We start from the raw sequence: 13170 nt of genomic DNA on the forward strand, positions 1-13170 counted from the left end.
TTTGTTAAAAGGTTCTCAATTGTGTAAATTCTGTAAAAAGTGGCCAGGACAGAAGGAGAAAGAGGTGCTCTCCTCATCCGACGCAGGAAATGCAGATGCTGGTTTGCATGCCTCACCAAGGATGACTCATGAAGAGACCAAGTCAGATTGTTAATTAACTGAACCCCCAGATACTTAATACTATTTACCACCTCTACAGCTGCATCCTTGCTACTGAGTGGAGTATGACTGTGCCGGCTCTTTCTAAAATCTACAATGATCCCCTTTTATTAACATTTAGAACCAAGTTATTTTTATTGTACCAGTCCACCAGAGCCTTAAACTCTTCCCTATAAGCATCTTCACTGTCGTCCCGGATAAGACCTACTACTGCTATGTCATTTGCATATTTCACAATACGATCTGTAGCAGATTTCTTTACAGCACGACGCATGTCGGATGCTGAAAAACACAGGCAGTCCTCAACTAACGACCACAATGGAGCCCAAAATTTCTGTGGCTAAGCGAGACCATTGGTTAAAAATGAGTTTTGCCTCCATTTTACGTGACTTTTCTCACCACGTTTGTGGAGTGAATCACTGCAGTGCCGGGGTCAGCAACCTGCGGCTCTGGAGCCGCATGTGGCTCTTTCACCCCTCTACTGCGGCTCCCTGTCACTCTTTTAGAAAATACACTTTTCCCAAAAAGTTTCCACAATTTTGGCCACTACTGTATCTTACTAGGAAATACATTTTGGAAATCCATTAATTACGTATGAATTAAATATCCGTTAATTACGGATAAATTGTCCTCCTCCTGAAAACCTCACCTCCCATTTCATACTGTGAATATCATCCCCCCCCCCAATTATGCTCACTGACTTTCCGAAACAGGCAGTCCCCGACTTCCAACAGATTAACAGAGTTGGAAGGATGGAGGTTTGCAGGTCATCTAGTCCAACCCCCTGCCCAAGCAAGGAGATACATCTGCCTCTACTTAGGATCGAACTCACAACCTCCTGATTGGGAGACAAGAGCTCCACCTCTAGGCCACAGCAGCTGGGATAATAGTTCATTTAGTGACCATTTAAAGTGACAATGGCACTGAAAAAAATGAGACGGACGGCTGTTTTTCACACTTATGACCATTGCGGCATCCCCATGGTCACGTAAGTTAAAAGCTTGGCAACGGACTCATATTTATGACGGTGGCAGTGGGCCCGGGATCACATGATCCCCTTTTGCGACCTTCCAACAAGCTAAGTGAACGGGAAAGCCAGATTCACTTAGTAACAAAACAACTGTGGCCGAAAAGGCCGTAAAATGAGGCAAAAGGAGCCTGGATAGCTCTGCAGACTAAGCACTGTAATTTAACACCAGCTGTCTGCAATTAAAAGTAAGATAGAATCTCGCCAGGCTCAAGGTTGACTCAGCCTTCCATCCTTTCTAAGGTAGGTAAATTGAGGACCCAGTTTGTGGGGGCAATAAATTGACTTTGTATAAATATACAAAAGTATGAAGGCTATTGCTTAATGCATTGTAAGACGCCCTGAGTCTCCGGAGAAGGGCGGCATATAAATCAAATTAAAAAAATAAAAAAATCCCTTAACAGTTGTCTCGTTTAACAACAGAAATGGTGGGCTCAATTGTGGTTGTTAAGAGGACTCCTGGTGCATTCTCCTGCCTTCCCGTGAAAGCAACGTAGTGAATCGACCACGTAAAAAGATTTTACGCGTTTCGGAGGCAACAATTTGATTCCACGACATTGAGCTCCATATTGGATCCTTTGTTTTGACTTTTAATATAGTTGAAACCCAACTTTTCTACTTCAGGGAAAGAAGGATGGAAGGGAGCCAGTGAATTAGCATCTGGTTTCCATGAAAACGCCGTACTTAGCATGCTAAATCCACGCTAAGCATCCCAGGATGTCACAAGGGTGTTGTTGTGTGGATGAGATGCTAAGTCAGAGTTCATTCGGAATTAGACAGAGGATAACAGAATAACAGAGTTGGAAGGGAACTTGGAGGTCTTTTAGTCCAACCTCCTGCTCAGGCAGGAAACCCTATACTTACCCTCTATACAGGTAATCCCCGATTTATGACCTCAATTGAGCCCAACATTTCTGGCGTTAAGTGAGATGTTTGTGAAGATATTATGACACATAATATAATGTAATACAATACAATACGATACAATACGATACGATACAATACGATACTATATGATTCGATTCGATTCGATTCGATTCGATTCGATTCGATTCGATACGATACGATACGATACGATACAATACAATACAATACGATACAATACAATACAATACAATACAATACAATACAATACAATACAATACAATACAATACAATACAATACAATACACTGGAAATTTTAAAGAAGATGTTGGACAACCATTTGCCTGAAGTGGTGTAGGGTTTTCTGTCTGGGCAGGGGGTTGGACTAGAAGACCTCCAAGGTCCCTCCCAACTCTGTTATTCTATTTTATTCTATTCAATATAATATAATATGAAACGAAATGAACACTTTAGAATAAAATAAAAATAAAATAAAAATTAAATTAAATAATAAAATAAAATAAAATAATGAAATAAAATAACAAGATAAAATAAATAAAATAAAATAATGAAATGAAATAAAATAAATAAAATAAGAAAATACAGTAATAAAATAAAAATAAAATAAAATAAATAAATAAAATAATGAAATAAAATAATAAGATAAAATAAATACAATTAAATAATGAAATAAAATAAAATAAAAAAAATAAAGTAATAAAATAAAAATGAAATAAAAAGTGAAATAAAAATGAAATAAAATAATAAGATAAAATAAAATAAAAACAAAGTAAAATAAAATAAATGAAATAAAATAATAAAATAAAGTAATAAAATAAAAATTAAATTAAATAATGAAATAAAATAATGAAATTAAATAATGAAATAAATAAAGTAAAATAAAATAATGAAATAAAATAAAATAAAATAATGAAATAAAATAATAAAATAAAATAGCTCTCCTCAGGGTACTGTCGACCAGGCAATGCCGTCTGGCGACGCCCAGGGGTAGGGCGTTCTCCGTGGGCACTCCTACCCTCTGGAACGAACTACCCACCGAGCTCCGGACAGCCCCGGATCTCCGCTCCTTCCGTCGAGGCCTGAAGACTTGGTTATTCCAACGAATGGGCTGATTCTGATCCTTGGGTTTTTATTATTTATTATTTTAATCTGGTTTTAGTGGGTTTTTATTATTGTATGTTTTTAATCTGTGTTCGCCGCCCTGAGTCCTTCAGGAGAAGGGCGGCATATAAATTCTGTAAAATAAATAAATAAATAAATAAATAAATAAATAAATAAATAAATAAATAAATAAATAGGATAATAAAAATAAAAACAACTTTTATGCCGGAGGGTTTTCCGGCCTGCCCTGAGCTTCTCCTCATGCAACCCAGCAGTTTGCAAAACGATAACATGGGACACCTAACATCAAACAGTCGATGTTCCTTCAAACGTAGGTCGGGTTCTCAGCATCACCCCAGAACACCTTTTGATCTTCCACATTTTAACCACCCGTGCAGGAATATCAACTTCTTTGTTCGTTTCCAGAAAGCTACGCCTTCTTTTCAAAAAACAAACAAACAAACATTTCAGGCTCAGGAGCCTTACTAAGTACGCCAGCAAAAAAAACGATAAAGGCTCCGAGTTTCTTCCTTTCCCCCTTTCCCGTAGTACAAATATAGGCTCTGAGGTAATCATTTACCATTTTTCTTCCTGACTTGAAGGTTGCAAACTCTCTAGAACGCCCGTTAGGAATCACGGAGAGAGAAAAATAAACATTTAGGACGGTCAAACACAGCTGCTCCCAACCTTAAAACACCAGTTACACCATTATACACTATAAAGGAGAGATTTATAGACAGCTTTATTGGGAGGAACCATTTTTCTTTTGGGAGACGTCAGCGTGAAAACAAGCAAGAGTAGGTTAAATGCCTTGTACGCCCAGCTTCAAAGCAAGCTGACCACGGTTTATACCACAACAAAGGAGTTGTTATATTGAGAGCCCACATTTTTTTAAAAAAATCTTCCCAACAACCTGGTGAGGTAGGCTAGACAAAGAGGTAGTAATTTGTCGAGTAAAAACGTCAGGCGGAAAAGGGAATTTCAACGCAAAGTCTTCCCACGATCCAGCTCAGTCCAGTTTCCGCTGTACCACACACAACGCTTGTACCACAACCACACTTTTTAAAACGCTAGGCAACTTTACAGTTTCACACACACACAAAATGTGCCGATCGCGGGTCCCAAAGGTGCTTTTTCAAAGAGGCAACTGGCCTTCCTTTTTTTTTCCCCTTGAAGAGGTTTCGCTTCTCATCCAAGAAGCTTCTTCAGTTCTGACTGAAGGATGGAGAAATTCAAGGATTCAGATGAACTCCAAGAGACCAGCGGTAAAGATGACTGCAAGGAACATGGTGGAAGATGGAAGGATTTATGTTCCTTGAGGTCACCTGGGTCCTTAGGACACTTTCCGAGAGTCGTTGAGGCCACTTGGAGGTTCCTCCCAATCCTTCCATTCTGCACCCTTCGGTCAGAACTGAAGAAGCTTCTTGGATGAGAAGTGAAACATCTTCAAAGAAAATCCAAGAAAGTCCAGTTGCCTCCTGAAAAAGCACCTTTGGGACAACCATGACCTGGATGATGGAGGATTGTATATTTTATTTGTGTATTAGTGCATAGAATATATTAATAAAAATTATAATAAAAAAAAAAAAAGAGAATCTCCACAGACATTTAAGATAGGTGGACTTCAACTCCCAGAATTCCCTCAGCCAACCTCAGGAACTTCCCCACCATCCAGATAGAGTGGAAGATGCTTCTTGGATGAGAAGCGAAAGGCCTTCAAGGAAAAACAAAGGAAGGCCAGTTGCCTCTTGAAAAAGCACCTTTTTGGGACAACCATGATCTGGGTGACCGAAGATCTCCGTAGACATTTGCCTAAAGCAGGGACCCCCCCCCAATTATGAGACACATTTTTGGGGGGGAAGCCCAGAGAGAGTCCAGAATTGGTGTGAAGAACATTTTAGTTACCAATTCACCGTTTTCAAAGCTCCGTTGTCGTGTTTTCATTGTTTCTTTTGGGTTCCTTGTGGTGTTTGGGATTTGCAGAGGAGGAGGTGCGCATTAAGGCGACACCTAAATGAGGTATGATCCAGTGCTGGGTTTCAAAATGTTTTATTACTGGTTCTGTGGGCGTGGCTTGGTGGGCGTGGCATGGCATGGCTTAGTGGGCATGGCAGGGGAAGGTTACTGCAAAATCCCCATTTCCTCTCGATCAGCTGGGACTCGGGAGGCAGAGAATAGATGGGGGCGGGGCCAGTCATAATTTTTACTACCGGTTCTCCAAATTACTCAAAATTTCCACTACCAGTTCTTCAGAACTGGTCAGAACCTGCTGAAACCCACCTCTGGTGTGATCGCAAAAGGTTTAGAGGTTCCTGATTCAAAGGAAGCCGCCTCTAACATGACGTAAAACAAGCTCATTCTAAGTCCTCGACTTACGAACACAATGGAACCCCAAATTGTCTGTGGCTAAGCAAGACAGTCGCTAAGAGGGTTGAGCGACCTTTTTAACACAGTTGTTCAACGAAGCACTGCGGTTCTTAAGCGAATCTGGCTTTCCCCCATTGACTCAGTTCGTCGGGAGCCTGTTGGGAAGGTTATAAATGGTGACCGATCACAAGCCCCCAAATTTCGATCATGTGACTACGGGGAATCACATGACCACGGTCCGAAGCGCCAAACCCAGTCATACGTCACTTTTCTTCAGTGCTGTTCTAACTTCGAACGGTCACTAAACGAACGGCCGATAAGTCGAGGGCTACCTTTAGGAGAACCACTTCGAATCGCACCCTTCTTCAGTATGAGGAACTTGAAAGGTGAGAAACGTTTGGTCACCACGCGGTAAAAAAAGATGTGGAGACTCTAGAAAGAGTGCAGAGAAGAGCAACGAAGACGATGAGACTGGAGGCCAAAACATATGAAGAACGGTTGCAAGGATTGGGTATGTCCAGTTTAATGAAAAGGAGGACTAGGGGAGATATGATAGCAGTCTTCCAATATCTCAGGGGCTGCCACAAAGAAGAGGGAGCCAAGCTATTCTCCAAAGCACCTGAGGGCAGGACAAGAAGCAACGGATGGAAACTAATCAAGGAGAGAAGCAACTTAGAACTAAGGAGAAACTTCATGACAGTGACAACGATTAATCAACAGAACGGATTGCCTCCAGAAGTATTGGGTGCTCCATCACTGGAGGTTTTTAAGAAGAAACTGGACAACCATTTGTCTGAAGTGGTGTAGGGTCTCCTGCTCGCGCAGACTAGAAGACCTCCAAAGCAGGGGTGAAATCCAGCAGGTTCTATCAGGTTCTGCAGAACTGGTAGCGGAAATTTTGAGTAGTTCGGAGAACCGGCAAATAATACCACTTCTGGCTGGCCCCAGAGTGGGGTGGGAATGGAGATTTTGCAATATCCTCCCCCCCCCAGGAGTGGGGAGGGAATGGGGATTTTGAAGTATCCTTCCCCTGGAGTGGGGAGGGAATGGGGATCTTGCAGTATCCTTCCCCTAGAGTGGGGTGGGAATGGAGATTTTGCAGTATCCTTCCCCTGGAATGGGATGGGAATGGAGATTTTGCAGTATCCTTCCCCTGGAGTGGGGAGGGAATGGAGATTTTGCAGTATCCTTCCCCTGGAGTGGGGAGGGAATAGGGATTTTGCAGTATCCTTCCCCTGGAGTGGGGTGGGAATGGAGATTTTGCAGTATCCTTCCCCCAGGAGTGGGGAGGGAATGGGGATTTTGCCGTATCCTTCCCCCAGGAGTGGGGAGGGAATGGAGATTTTGCAGTATCCTTCCCCTGGAGTGGGGTGGGAATGGGGATTTTGCAGTATCCTTCCCCTGGAATGGGATGGGAATGGAGATTTTGCAGTATCCCTCCCATGGTGTGGGGTGGGAATGGAGATTTTTGCAGTATCCTTCCCCTGCCACGCCCACCAAGCCATGCCCACAGAACCGAAATCCCAAAAAATTGGATTTCACCACTGCTCCAAAGGTCCCATCTATACTTCTATGTTCTTTGAAAGATGCTTCGGGTGCTAGAAGTTAAACCATAAGATGAATGGCTGAGGGAACTAGGTACGTCTAATTCGACGGAAAGAAGGACCAAGGGTGACATGATAGCAGCCTTCCAATATTTGAGGGGCTGCCACGAAGAAGAGGGGTCTTCAAAGGCCAGACAAGGAACAATGGATGGAAACTCTTCAAGAAGAGACTCAACCTAGAAATAAGGAGAAATTTTCTGGCCATTAACCATGGTATGGTTGGCCTCCAGAAGTTGTGGGTGCTTCATCACTGGAGGCTTTCAAGAAGAGACTGGACTGCCATCTGTCAGAAATAGTACTGGCTAGGGAAGGGGTCGGCAACCTTAAACACTCAAAGAGCCACAAAGGTCCTAACCGGAAGCCCCCGTATAATTCTGGAGCCGACCGGAAGTCCAGTTCCCCCACCATAGAGTCTCCTCCTAGCGTGGCATCCTTTTTCCTCTACCTGTCCTAACCAAAAGCCCTATCAATTGTGAAGCCGACCAGCAACAGGGAGCCGCAGCAGAGGGATGAAAGAGCCACATGCGGCTCCAGAGCTGCGGATTGCTGATTCCTGGGCTAGGGCAGTAGTGAAATCCAAATTTTTTTACTACCAGTTCTGCGGGCATGGCTTGGTGGGCATGGCTTGGCGGGTGTGGCAGGGGAAGGATACTGCAAAATCCCCATTCCCACTCCACTCTGGGGCCAGCCAGAGGTGGTATTTGCTGGTTCTCCGAACTACTCAAAATTTCCGCTACCGGTTCTCCGAACTGCTCAAAATTTCCGCTACGGGTTCTCCCGAACCTGTCAGAACCTGCTGGATTTCACCCTTGGTCCAGGGTCTCCTGCTTGAGCAGGGGGTTGGACTAGATGACCCACAAGGTCCCTTCCAACTCTGTTACTCTGTTTAGGTCCTGCAGCCGTTAAGCGGACAAGGGCACTTGGTCCCAGCACTTTCCTTTCCCCTGTGACACACTTTTCTGTCCCGGCAATTCACGCCAAGAATCGACACTTTCGGCGTCGTAGGTATGATTCGCTACCAGACAACGGTTATTCCCCACTCCACCCCCTACCACCCGTCAGAAAGACGGATTTAGAATCCGTCTTTCTGCGCGATTTGCGAGCCGACTTCACAGCTTCACAACTGGAACTCAGCTTGTTGTGAGTTTTGGCCCAACCAAGCCGAATCCGTTGCAACAATGCCTTCTAACGCCCGTGGCCAACTCCCTTTGGCGACACCTATATTTGTTTAGTTTCAGGGATTCTAACAATGGAGGTGGCAAAGAATGTTGCTCTGGGACTTTGAGTACAGCTAGTCCTCGGCTTACAACCGTTCATTTAGTGACAATTCAAAGTTACAAACGGCAGTTGAATCCAGAAACGAGAGAGATAAAGGATAATGTTGGATTATAATTATAGATGATGGTATAATTATGGTAATCAATAAGTATTGGAAATGCAAATTTGTACATAAGACTCTGTAAATAGTTTCTATTTTTACTTTCTGATTATTGGTGTGTATATACACATGGATATTTTGGTGATGTTACACCGTGATAGAAAAACTATTATACATTTGTATTTGTTTTTTTTTGAACTATAATAAAAATTTATTAAAAAAAAAAGTTACAACGGCAGTGAAAACTTCCCACTGCATGCGATCTGCGTTCGCATGCCTGACTCACATTTACGACGGTTGAAGTATTCCCAAGGTCATGCGATCCCCTTTTGCGACTGTCGGACAAGCCAATTCCAGGGGTGGTGGTGGGGAAGCCAGATTCACTTAACAACTCTGGCAAAAAGAGTTGGGGGGAAAACACGCTTAACGAATGTCTCGCTTAACGACGAGAAATTTGGGGCTCCGTTTTGACCGTTAAGTCCAGGACTACCTGTCTAGGTGAAGCAGCTCCCAGGGTTTAAGTCGTTCCTCTGAACAATTCCCCAAATTTTCCAATCCTGGTTGAAGTGCGAAACAACTAACAATTGATCCGTGGAACAACTTGCCACCAGAAGTTGTGAATTATTCCGTCGCTGGAGGTTTTGAAGAAGAGACTGGACATCCATTTGTCTGAAGTGCTATAGGCTCTCCTGCTTGAACAGGGGGGTGGAAGGGACCTCGGAGGTCATCTAGTCCCACCCCCCAAGCAGGAGACCCTACCCCATTTCTGACAGTTCACTTAGAGACCGAAGTTTCAACGGCACTGAACAAAGGGACTTATGACCCATTTTTCCACAGTTACGACGACCTTTGAAGCCTCCTCCGTGGTAACGTCACCAAAATCCAGCCGTATGGCCACTGGAGTTTCCTACTTATGACGGTCGCTGTGTCCCGAGATCACGTAATCCTCCTCTGCCACCTTCTGACAAGCCAAGTCAATGTTCAAGACAGGTTCCCTTAACAACCGGCTGACTCACTTAACAACGGCGGCGCGAGAGGTCACCAAACGGGGCAGAACTCACTTAACAACACGTCTGACTGAACAACGGAAATGTCGGGCTCCCTTGTAGTCGTCGTAAGTCGAGGGACTGGGCTTCAAGCCTGCCTTGCCAGCTGCAGTCTACCTGCCCGGCCGTTGGACTCGAACGAGCGACCGGCGCCGGAATCAGAAGGTTAGTTAGAAACCGAGGTCGATTCCTCCTGACTTACTTTGGAGAAAGTGAAATCCCCCGCGGCGCCAGGAAGAAAGGAATCCAGGAAGAAAAAGGATCCCCGGTTCTCCTGCAAGATTCAGGTGGGCAGGCAGGGAAGGGTGGACAGGTGATCCGCGGGACTTCACCCAGCAGGAGAAAGAAAGAAAGAGAGAGAGAGGGGGGGGGAGAGAAAGTGGGAGAGAGAGAGAGAAAGTGGGAGAGAGAGGGGACAGAGAGAGGCAGAAAGAGAGAGAAAGTGGGGGGGGAGAGAAAGAGAGAGAGAGAGAGAAAGACAGAGGCAGAGACAGAGGCAGAAAGAGAGAGAAAGGGAACAAAAATCGGTGAAGCAGCCGACTCACCTGTCGTCTCGGGATCGTTCCGGAATCGAAGTCGGCTGTGGATCGCGTTCTGCCATCCCCGGAACTAAGTCAGTCAGTCTCTCTCTCTTTCTGCCTTTCTCTCTCTCTCTTTCCCTCCCTCTTCCTCTCTCTCTTTCTGCCTCTCTCTCCCCTCACTTTCTCTCTCTTTCTGCCTCTCTGTCTTTGCCTCTGCCTCTCTCTCTCTTTCTTTCTCCCCCCCACTTTCTCTCTCTTTCTGCCTCTCTCTCTGTCCCGTCTCTCTCCCACTTTCTCTCTCTCTCTCTCTCCCTCCCACTTTCTCTCCCTCCCACTTTCTCTGTCTCTTTCTGCCTCTCTCTCTCTCTCTCCCACTCTCTTTCTGCCTCTCACACTTTCTCTCTTTCTGCCACTCTCTCCCTCCCTCCCACTTTCTCTCCCTCCCTCCCTCTTTCTCTCTCTTTCTGCCTCTCTCTCTCACATTCTGTCTCTCCCACTTTCTCTCTCTTTCTGCCACTCTCTCTCTCCCTCCCTCCCACTTTCTCTCCCTCCCTCTTCCTCTCTCTCTTTCTGCCTCTCTCTTTCCCACTTTCTCTCTTTTTCTGCCTCTCTCTCACTCTCTCTCTGTCTCTCCCTCTTTCTCTCTCTCTCTTTCTGCCTCTCTCTCTCTCTTTCCCACTTTCTCTCTCTCTTTCTGCCTCTCTCTCCCTCTCTCTCTGTCTCTCCCTCTCTCTCTTTCTGCCTCACTCTCTCTCTTTCCCACTTTCTCTCTCTCTTTCTGCCTCTCCCTCCCTCCCTCTCTTTCTCTCTCCGATTCTGCCTCTTTTCGCAGGAGCCCTGTCCGAATGACCGGCCCTCATTGGGCAGCGGGCGTCACGTGGGCACCCAGACGAGTTTGTGGCGTGGGGGGGCGAGGGGGGGGGGACGGAGTTGGAAAAGTTTTGCGAAGTCTTTGGATCGCGAGGCTTTGGAGAGAATCGGGCCCCTTCTTTTCTTGCAAGCGAGCCGGGATCACTTTGTTGTTGTTTTTGTTGTTTTTGTTGTTTTTGGGTTTTGTGTGTGTGTGTGTGTGTGTGTGTGTGTGTGTGTGTGTGTGTGTGTGTGTGTAAACCTCAGCCGACAAAGGATGAAAGGAAGGAGCCAAGTTTTGTTTGTTTGTTAGAAAAAAACAACAATAACCACCAATCAACAATCTCTCTGTGCTTTGTTTGTTTTTTGCCAGGTAGATTTGGGATGCTGTTTTTTTTTTCCAAGCCCCCTCACCCATCCCCCCCCAAAAAAAAAATCCCAGGAGGAGTTACTGAAGGGGAAGAGGACTCAGGATCCCCACCTGAGTTACTCACAAGGACATCAGTCCCAAAGGGGCTTTTTCAGGAGGCAATTGAGCCTTGGTGGCGCAGCAGACTAAAGTGCTGTTAACTAGCACCAGCTGCCAGCAATTATTTATTTATTTATTTATTTATTTATTTATTTATTTATTTATTTATTTATTTATTTATTTATTCATTCATTCATGTATTTATTTATTTATTTATTCATTCATTCATTCATGTATTTATTTATTCACTCATTCATGTATTTATTTATTTATTTATTTATCCATCCATCCCATCCATCCATCCATCCATCCATCTATCTATCTATCTATTTAGTTATTAATTCGATTTATATGCCGCCCTTCTCCGGGGACTCAGGGTGGCTTACAATGCGTTAAGGCTAAAGCAATAGCCTTCATACTTTTGTATATACCTGCTTAGTAGGGCTTTTGCCCCCCCCCCCAAGCGGTGTTCTTTTTTATACAAAGTTCAGCTTATTGCCCCCACAATCCGGGTCCTCATTTTACCTACCTCGGAAGGATGGAAGGCTGAGTCAACCTTGAGCCTGGTGAGATTTGAACTTGCAGTAATTGCAGGCAGCTGGCAACTAAGTGCTACTTTAACAGCACTTAGTCCACTGCGCCACCAAGGCTCTTACAGTTCAAATCTCACCAGGCTCAAGGTTGACTCAGCCTTCCATCCTTTCGAGGTAGGTAAAATGAGGACCCGGATTGTGGGGGCAATAAGCTGACTTTGTATAAAAAAGAACACCGCTTAGGAGGGGGGCTGAAAGCCCTACTAAGCAGGTATATACAAAAGTATGAAGGCTATTGCTTAACGCATTGTAAGCCGCCCTGAGTCTCCAGAGAAGGGCGGCATATAAATCGAACCAATAAATAAATAAATAAATAAATAAACAAACAAACAAACAAACTGGACTTCCTTGTTTTTTTTTCCTTTTGAAGACCTTTCGCTTCTCATCCAAGAATCCAAGCTTCTCAAAACTCACTGAACAACTGTCTCGCTTAACAAGAGAGATTTTGGGGCTCCATGGCGGTCATAAGATGAGGAACACCTACATCTTATATCCACGAGGCTCTGGAAGTTTGGATGTAGAGTTTTTGAAGGGATTTCCTTCCATATCTTTTTTTTTTTTTTAATTTGATTTATATGCCACCCTTCTCCGGAGACTCAGGGCGTCTTACAATGCGTTAAGCAATAGCCTTCATACTTTTGTATATGTTATACAAAGTCAGCTTATTGCCCCCACAAACTGGGTCCTCAATTTACCTACCTTAGAAAGGATGGAAGGCTGAGTCAACCTTGAGCCTGGTGAGATTCGAACTTACAGTAATTGCAGACAGCTGGTGTTAATCACAATGCTCTCAGTCTGCTGAGCCACCAGGTCCATATCTGTCTCTGTGTAATCCTTTGGTGGCGTTTTTGAAACTCTTTTCATAAATCGTCCCGAAGGTGCATTTTTTTTCAAGAGGCCATTGGACTTTTTTTTTCTTTGAAGACGTTTCGCTTCTCATCCGAGAAGCTTCTTCAGCTCTGTTTTGTTTTGTTTCTTGGATGAGAAGCGAAAGGTCCTCAAAAGAAAAAAAAAACAAGAAAAAGTCCAGTGGCCTCTTGAAAAAAAAAACACTTTTAGGACAACCAGGACCTGGATGACTGAAAATCTCCACAGACATTTAAGACAGGTGGACTTCAACTCCCAGAATTCCCCTCAACCAACCTCAGTAACTTCCACATCATCCTGTCAG

The 13170-nt window shown here is 44.3% G+C and overlaps 1 protein-coding gene across 1 annotated transcript in view; it reads right to left on the reverse strand.

Moving 5' to 3' along the window:
- Positions 1-10379, reverse strand: part of PGCKA1 (PDCD10 and GCKIII kinases associated 1) — a 51622-nt gene extending 41243 nt beyond the window's left edge. The window contains exon 1 of the mRNA XM_070948715.1: positions 10113-10379. The gene's annotated coding sequence lies outside the window, so the exon portion shown is untranslated. The remainder of the gene's footprint in view (positions 1-10112) is intronic.
- Positions 10380-13170: the final 2791 nt, after the last annotated feature.

The sequence above is a fragment of the Pituophis catenifer genome, unplaced genomic scaffold (assembly GCF_029215685.1).
Source record: "Pituophis catenifer annectens isolate HBS135680 unplaced genomic scaffold, rPitCat1.0.hap2 SCAF_8, whole genome shotgun sequence".
Taxonomy (NCBI): Eukaryota; Metazoa; Chordata; class Lepidosauria; order Squamata; family Colubridae; genus Pituophis; species Pituophis catenifer.